Raw genomic sequence first — 8551 nt, 5'->3', positions numbered from 1 at the left:
TCTAGCACAAGAAATGTGATCACGAAAAATTGCAGGAACATCATTTTGAACGCCTACAAATGTTTCTAATTTTGTTTTTTGCGAGGAAGTAATAGTACTGGATTTCCTTGCATGAGGACATGCAAGATGGTCAGCATGGGGGGATGTTGGGTCTTCATTTTGTCTTATTTTATTTATTTCTCTCATGTTGTCGATTGGATAAATGATTATTTTAGAAGATTATTTGTTACTTCTTTGTTTTAACAGGATTAAAATAACATTAATAAGAGTTTAATTAAGGTTTGTATGTTGCAAGATTAAAATCGGTCTGATTATACTTTGGGACGTGCTTGCACCATTGCATTTACATGCCTGAACCATTTAATTTATGTGCTTGCACCGTTTCATTTACATGCCTGTGCCATTTTATGGCTTCCTGCACTATGCTAAACTCAAACCTGGTCTTATGCTATGTTCATGAACGCAATGGTATTTTGTTAGCAGCATGCAAACTCTTACACTGATATCATTGTGGTTGAAGTTGTGCCTATACTCGAACCCTCCAGTTCATGGGACTCGAATTGTGGCCAATATAGTTTGGAAATATGCATAGACTGCGCACTTTGGAAAGCCCTCAGCACATGAAAGAGCATGCTGCAGATGGCATGACAAGACATGCCCTTGACATACTTGTCAGTTTGATTGTCTCGTTGTTGGGCCTGGACTTGGCAAGGATCCATTTCTTTTGGAGTGCGTGGCAGAAATTATATAACTTGCAAGGCAATGAAACATTCTAATTGTTATTGATGGGGATGGACTATTTCTTGTCACGAACGATCCTGAACTGGTGGCTGGTTATCCTCTAGTCATCCTCGCACCAAATGTAAATGAACATAAATGCTTAGTTCAAAAGGTGATGGAACAAAATCTAAATATTTTAGGTGGAAAACAGGAAATAGATGAGAACGACGCTCCACAACGATTACAAATTCTGGTTGGATAAATGGGAGGACTGACAATATTGAAAAAGGGAAAAGTAGATCTTATCAGTGATGGAAATGCAGTCTATGGTGTAAGGATGTTTGGATCTCCTCGTCGATGTGGTGGTCAAGGTGACATCCTTTTAGGTAATGTTGTCGTATTCTCTTCATGGGTTGGAAAGCGAGTAGCATCTAACAAAGATGATAAGTTGTCAAGGGTTTCATCAAATCCAGTAATTTTGGGAGCTATTACTGGTTTTGTACTCATGAGAAAGGCAGCATCTTTAGCCTTTGAACAACAGAATATTGTTACAACAAATATCATAGAGGTGCTCGGAAATAGTATGGATTGAATCTTCCAGCACCATATCTGAAGGCCACGAGGGATGTAGCAGTGACTGGGAAAGTCATTACGTGGAATTGAAGGGCAGTTGAATCGCACCTTCTAGCAACAAATACTCCAGGAAAAGAGGAACGATTCACTAGAATCGTTCCCTCTTTTGAAACTCAGTTTCAAACTAATTCTTATTTCGGAAAATTGTTAAAACTAATAATATTCTATATTTTAATTGGCTGAATTAAAAGGCCCAATATGTAATTCGATGTCTATATAAGAAATCGAATGGAGCAAACATAAATTAGTCAATTAATTAGACAATTAGACAGTAAGGAAGCAAATTGATCAAACCAGGGATATTGCGCATGAGAGGAAGGCACATAAGGGAAGAGAAGTTGTCCCAATGTAGCGCCACAGAGTTCATAACTGGTGGATCACTCCTATTGTCTTTCTGGAGCTGAGCATTGTCTTCTTGATGTAAAGATTGTTTTTCAGGAATTAATTGAAGCAATTTTCATCTATGTTCTGTCTATTTATTTATTGCATCTAATGATTTTGACTGTTGTGTGAACCAGGTTAATTGAGGGTGTGAGCTAGTTGGGTTGGCCGCCATACTAGCGCGCCACTGCTCTTCATTTCTTAAATTAATTAGCATTTAAATTGTCATTTACTGGGTGAAGTTTATTTAATAATTTATAGTCTCTTTCCTTCTCCAAATTGATGTTATTTAATTTGTTGCAACATTTTCCTTTTAGCTCTAAACTTCATTGATTTTCAGCATTAAGAAATTGTTCCTGTACTTGAGATTTGTGCTTACACTTGGGATATTTCTTCAATATCAAATTGTGTCCCTCCATTTGTTCTCATTTACAAGATTGGCTTATGCGTTGACGAGATGTAATTCATTTATATTCTAGAATGTGAAAGCGATGTGAGTGATTATGATTTTGAGGTACTGACATATTCATTCAATCTATGCTTACAAAAACCATATATTACTTTTATGCCGCGGAGCCAATGTTAATGAAAGAAAAGTGTTTCATGTTTAAAACAATAATATTTACTTTCCATTAAACTCCTGGACAATTCTCCATGATTTATTTTCAGGGACAAGGAAGGCGAGATTCATATTAATTTAATTTCTTTCATAAGTTATTTATGCAGTAGATTTACTTGTCGATGCTTTCAAGTAATTTCACACATAATTAGTACAAGAAGAATTAGTACAGGCAGAATGATTTTGAATTCCTTCCATGATTTACAGTATCTCGATATTGTGTCGACATTGTTTGGTTTCCAGTTATGATTCCCTTTCTGTTTGCTCATACTTAGAATTTCCTTTTGCATTAGTTTTCCTTTTATTTCCCGCATGATTTAATTGTTTGGATTAGTTTTTCTCGAATTCTCTTTTAGTGCAAGATTTCATTTATTGATGAGATTAATACGCAAGATAGACTAGCATTTGTTTTGCAGGTTGCCAGGGGCTTTCTCTGGCATTTCCAGTGCTGCGTCTCGAAGTTCACAAACTATATGGATTGAAAAATTAAATGTCGGTACATTTATAGACCCTATACTGCACCCAACACTTCCCAATATCTTGACAAATTTTTAGCCAATAAAAATACTTTGGCAATACCACCACTATTTTCTCTACTTCGAAATGTCCAACGACCCAACTATAGTGCACCTCCCAAATCATCTTGGCATGCTCACTTGAAGGAACATAGATGTGTCCTAGGTGGCATAATAGTGCATCATGAAGGTGAAAATTTGGAACCTTCTTCCCTTCTAGGGTTGTCTGGTATGTGTTGTCAAATTATGGATTGCTTGTGTAAAGATGAGGCCACCCTGAAGTCTCATGCCCACAGGAGTCGAGCACAGTGATTAGCACCATGAATGGTTGTCGGTTGAGGCAATCAATGACAATATTGGTTCTACCCTACTTATACTTAATGTTCAAATGGAATTTTCACAGGTAGGTGAACCATTTCTGATGGTAATCATTTTATGCATCTTCCCTTGTGTCTGTATGAACTGCAGGGGTTGGTGGTCGGTGTGGATGACCATTTACTTCCCTAGAATGTAATGCTTCCATTGATGGCATCCCTCCACAATGAAATACATTTCATTTTCGTAATTGGGATACTTTCAGACTGTGTCTGAAAGTGTCTCACTGTGCTAAGCCACTAGATGCCCATGTTGAGTAAGAACCGCACCAATAGCATAGTCGGAGGTGTATATCTCAATCTCAAATGGTTGTTGTAGGTCTGGTAATGTGAGCATTGGTGCAAAGCAGAGGTGATGCTTCAACTTGGAAAATGCTTGTTGTTGGGTTTCAGACCAAAAAAATTTCTTTCGCTCCACCCTTGGTGACTTGACTTAAAGGCCAAGTGATATGAGAGAACCCCAACATGAACCTGCGGTAGAATTTGGCAAGACAAAAAAAGCTATGGAGCTCTGTTAGTGTGGTCAGGGCTGGCCAATCCCGAATGACTTTCATCTTGGCTGGGTCCACATGTACACCCTTCTTATCAATGATGTACCCCAGATACTGAACCTGGGTCAGGCCAAAAGTGCATTTCTCCAAGTTAGCACATAGCTTGTGTTGTCGCAGGGCTTGAAGGACTTGTCGAATATGGTGGAGGTGCTCTTCCCAACTCTGGCTAAAGATCAAGATATCATCTAAATACACCACCACGAATGCATTGGTGAAGGGTCGAAATATGTCATCCATCAGTCTCATGAAGGTTGCAGGGGCATTCGTCAATTCGAAAGGCATGACCAACCATCCGAAAAAGCCCTCCTTTGATTTGAAGGCATACTTCCACACATCAGAGGGTTTGATAGGCACTTGGTGATAACCTAACTTCAAGTAAATCTTGCTGAAATATTTGGCCCCCTTGAGTTGGTCTAGAAGGACATCATCAATCCACAGGATTGGGTACATATTCTAGACAATGAAATTGTTTAGCACCCGCTAATCAATGCAGAGTCTCCAAGTCCCATCCTTCTTCTATACCAATACAATCGGGCTCCCATTGGGTGAAGAGCTTGGTCTGATGTGCCCTTTCTGCAATAGTTCCTGAATCTACCTCTCGATCTCATCGTTCTCCATAATGGAGTGTCAATAGGTCGGTCCATTCGATGATGGTGCGCCTAGGGTCAGATTGATGGAGTGCTTGACTTGACAGTGTAGAGGTACCCCTGTAGGTGAGCTGAAAATATCCCTGTACTCCTCCACTACCTTGTCCATCTATTGCTAATGTGCATAGGAGCCCTTCAGGGAAGTTGTGGCCACAACCTTCTTCTTGCCCTGAGGGTGAATCATAAGCAAAACAAATTTCCTGGACTGGGAAATGATCTTACAGCATTACATGACAGTGATCAAAGAGATGGCAGTAGGCGGGGCTACCTCCGGTATCCTATACAACTTATTGGCCAAAGTAATGATCAAAAAGAGAGGTCTAGACTCATATACAGGATGTCGCTTCCAAAAGTATGGTTTTCCTAACAGTACATCACAAATTTGAAGAGGATAAATATCACACAGTACCTCATCTATGAAGGGCTTGATGCTATAGGGAAGGCGACACTGTTGGCTGATGCAGAGATATCGTCCTTGGCGAAGCCACCCGATGGCTTACGGCTATGGATGTGTTTTAGTCTTTAGGCCCATTCACTTCACAACCTCTGCTGAAATGAGATTCTTTTGGCTACCACTATCGACAATGAACTGCAGCGTAGAACCCTTCACCAACATATGTGAGTGGAAGAGGCGTTCCCCTTCCTCTGGATCTCTAGGCTCAATATTCTAGATCTTGGTGGTGGCCATCGTCACACTGGGCTCCAAATCAATGATCTTCTTCCCTTTTTCATTCCCCTTATCGGGTTCAGATGCAGATTCGCAACATGCATCTGATTCGGAGGCCTTCAGCTCAGCCACCAGTGATTTCTTGGCCCGACACTCACTTGTGTTGTGAGTGGAGCTCTTATGGAACTCATGCCATTTTCCCATGTCCTTCTTTGTCTTTGTGGTGTTGTTCTTTTCTTGCAGCTTTAGCGAGCTATCCTAGGTAGCCCCACCTTGGCTCTATCCTTTTCCATGTGGTTTGGGGCACCTTTTCCTTGCTTTGGATTCACAGATCGAAAGTCCCATTTCTTCTATTTAAACTTCTTCTTAATTTTGACAGTGTATCGCTACACCATGCCAAGAAAGGAAATGTCTAGGAACTCCATCTCATCCTTGATGTACTTGTTCAGATAGTCATGGTACTTGAGTACCAAATGCCGCTCAATATCCTTGATACCCAGCTTCGTACGAATGGTGTGGAAATTATTTGTGAACTCTGGCACATCTTGGTTCCATCCCTGCCACAGTGTGGTCCACTTAATTTATTTATCTTCATAGCTCCCGACAGGGTAATATTGTCCCTTGATGGCGTCTTGGAAAGAATCCCAAGTGGGTGCAGCTGAAAACAACAAGGGTTCACTCTCGTCTTTTTGTTCACAGTAGGTTTCCCACCAGTCCTTGACGTGTGGGGCAGCTTTGAGAAGTACAAAAGTAATATTTTCGCGATTGGAAAAGTCATGAACTGAAAAATATCCTTCCAAATGATTTAACAATTTATCTATGGTGTCTGCATCTATTAGGCCCTCAAATATGGGAATATCGAAGTTAACTTGTACCTTAAAAGGAGTGGCGCCTCCAGAGTGAATGTTGGATGAAGATGCGTTGCTTGTGGGTAGTCGTAGAAGGATCTGGGTAAAGTTGTCCATCATCACGTTCCTCTGTTACTCGAGGGCTTCCTCGAGCAATAGTTTGAAAGGATCTCTTTCCCCCTCATCTTTCTTTTCATCCACCATGGGATATCATCAGGGTTTGTGAGGCTAATATTTCAGTGGTTCAACTAGATTGAGCCCTAACTCCTTATACCCTGACTTCGTTGGGTACATCCACAAAAAAACAGAGAAAGAGCAGAACATTCTAGGACCACTGATATGAAAGTAAATAGTAACGCAACAAATTAAAGATATAATCATAAATACAGAGATGCAACAGAAAAACACTTCATTTCATTAATAGAAAAATATTGAACTATGCTTACAAATATAATGGAAATAAGATAGCTTGGGCGATGGTAGTTTATCTCTGAGAAGAGATGTGGTGGCTACATGCCTCTGAATTGTGTTACAATGAGGCTCAAGGGCTTATTTATTATTGAAAAACATGAGAAAACCCTAAATAACCAAAACTCTAACCCCAGGAGATGTAACACCAAGAGTTTGTGGGCCCCATTGGGGTTAATTGGGCAACCAACTTCCTGGGGTCGTAACTTGGTCATATTATCTCCGTTTGGTGCATATGATACCTTGTTGGAAAGGTATCTCCGATTAGTATAGGTTTCATCATAGGCCCTTGCCCACAATTTTGGGCTTGCAGTGGACCTCAAAAAATTCTGTTTAGGGGGTCAAAACTGCTCTGGAAGTTCAAGACCCGAAAAAATGCTAAAAATAGTAAATGCTTAATTAAACAAGGAAACATATGAAACTGACTGTAGCATCTAGGTGGAATAGGCAAGTGGCCACCAATATCCACCTAGATCAATCTAGGAGAGATTTGTGAATCTACATTTATGAGTTAGTTATCTTACTTTTTGTATAAATAGGAGTGCATACTCCTCTCAAAAGGTGTGAAAAGTTTGCGAGCTATACTCATGCTTCAATGTAGAATTTTGGATGTTAAGTATTGACACTATGCTTATGATTGATGTAATGAATACCATTGTAGTTCACTTTGATATGGTTGTGCCTTCATTTGGTGTTTGATCAAGAGTTTTCTTAACTTTTCACCTCTCATGCACTTTGGGATGGCCACATAATGAGTATGGGATGTATTCTAATGTTTTATATTTTAGTTTCTTTATGTTCATTTTAAGTCTTTTAATTAGATGGATTGTTTACATTCGTTCATAATTATTCCATTTATGTTCTTTTACAGGTTAACCATTATTTCTCTCTTTTCATAAATTCATTTCTTTTCAATTTGTTTGATAGATACTTACGAATGATTATAATTTGAAAATGTACACATTAGTAATTTCAATTGATCTCTCACTACTTTCAAAACAAATTGTCTTTAAATTTCATAGTTTAAGAACTTAATGCTTTCTTAGTATATCATTTTCTGCTTTCTAGATTAAATTTGCTTTCAAATCATTAGAATAGATTTACTTTTCTGTTGGTAAAATAGCTTTACTTTCATGTCACTAGAATAGATTTATTTTTATGTCAATAGAGTAAGTTTACTTTCATGTCAATTTCCATCTCAATTTCATAAATTAAAATATTTCTTCCCAAGTTCCAAATTTGAGACTTTAAAAAAAAAGTGTGTACATGGTCATCTTAGACATTAATAGGTTTTATTTCATTTTGAAATTTCTTTCAATAGGGTAGAATTTCATTTTTGAAATAGAAATTTGATTCCTAACATATATTGTGCAAGTATAGTTTGCAAGTTCACGAACCCCGAGTTTGATAATTTAATGACAAGTAATTTAGCTGAGAATTAAATTACCCAATAGTGTAGGAGGAGAAATCCAATGACATCCATGCTTATTTTTAATTTATTTTTGGTTATGATTCACACATTCATGCTTGGAATATGGAACGAGTGTGATTGGCTAAAATAAAGATTTGGTTCAGAATCTATGGTCAGGTGGTTCATGAAAGTCCCAAACCCAGTTGGATTTTGCATTCATTAATAAGAGTTTCTTCTCCTTGGTATTTCATGTGAAAATGTACCGGTTTATATGTTTATTCTATGGTTGTTGTATCCTTATTATTTCTGTTGTTTATATGATGGTTATAAGTATGTTTTATGACAATGATGATGTATGGATCTCATCATGTTTTGATTTATAAAATAATTAACGATGAATATATGACATAATAGATGATAATGCAGCTAATGTGATAAGGCATCAATGCTTCTTAGTGATTTTCAAATAATTATGAGACCCCTATGCTTAGACATGTTTTTATGACCTATAGAATGCATTTTTATGGCATGTGTTGACGAAATGTCTGTCACGGATAGTAGGGATCTATTCAAGTCTTTGTTCAATTATTTACATTTGTATCATTGTTTCAATGTTAATTTTAATTTCTGGAAGTTTCATGAAGTTTTGGGCAGTGGCCTGAGACCTAGCCCTGAAAAAGTGGCACAAAATCGAGGGTCATGAACTCTAAACTAGTT

General features: G+C 38.2%; 1 pseudogene; it reads left to right on the top strand.

Annotated features, from left to right (window-relative positions):
- Nucleotides 1-456: 456 nt before the first annotated feature.
- On the top strand, nt 457-1312 carry LOC149264228 (ATP-dependent (S)-NAD(P)H-hydrate dehydratase pseudogene; annotated as a pseudogene).
- The last annotated feature ends 7239 nt before the right edge of the window (nt 1313-8551 follow it).

Source organism: Pinus tabuliformis, chromosome 6, assembly GCF_031772625.1.
Source record: "Pinus tabuliformis cultivar Carrire ecotype Pingquan chromosome 6, CPIR1, whole genome shotgun sequence".
Classification (NCBI taxonomy): domain Eukaryota; kingdom Viridiplantae; phylum Streptophyta; class Pinopsida; order Pinales; family Pinaceae; genus Pinus; species Pinus tabuliformis.
Note: the sequence above shows the minus strand (reverse complement) of the source record. Positions and strands in the feature narration are given on the sequence as shown.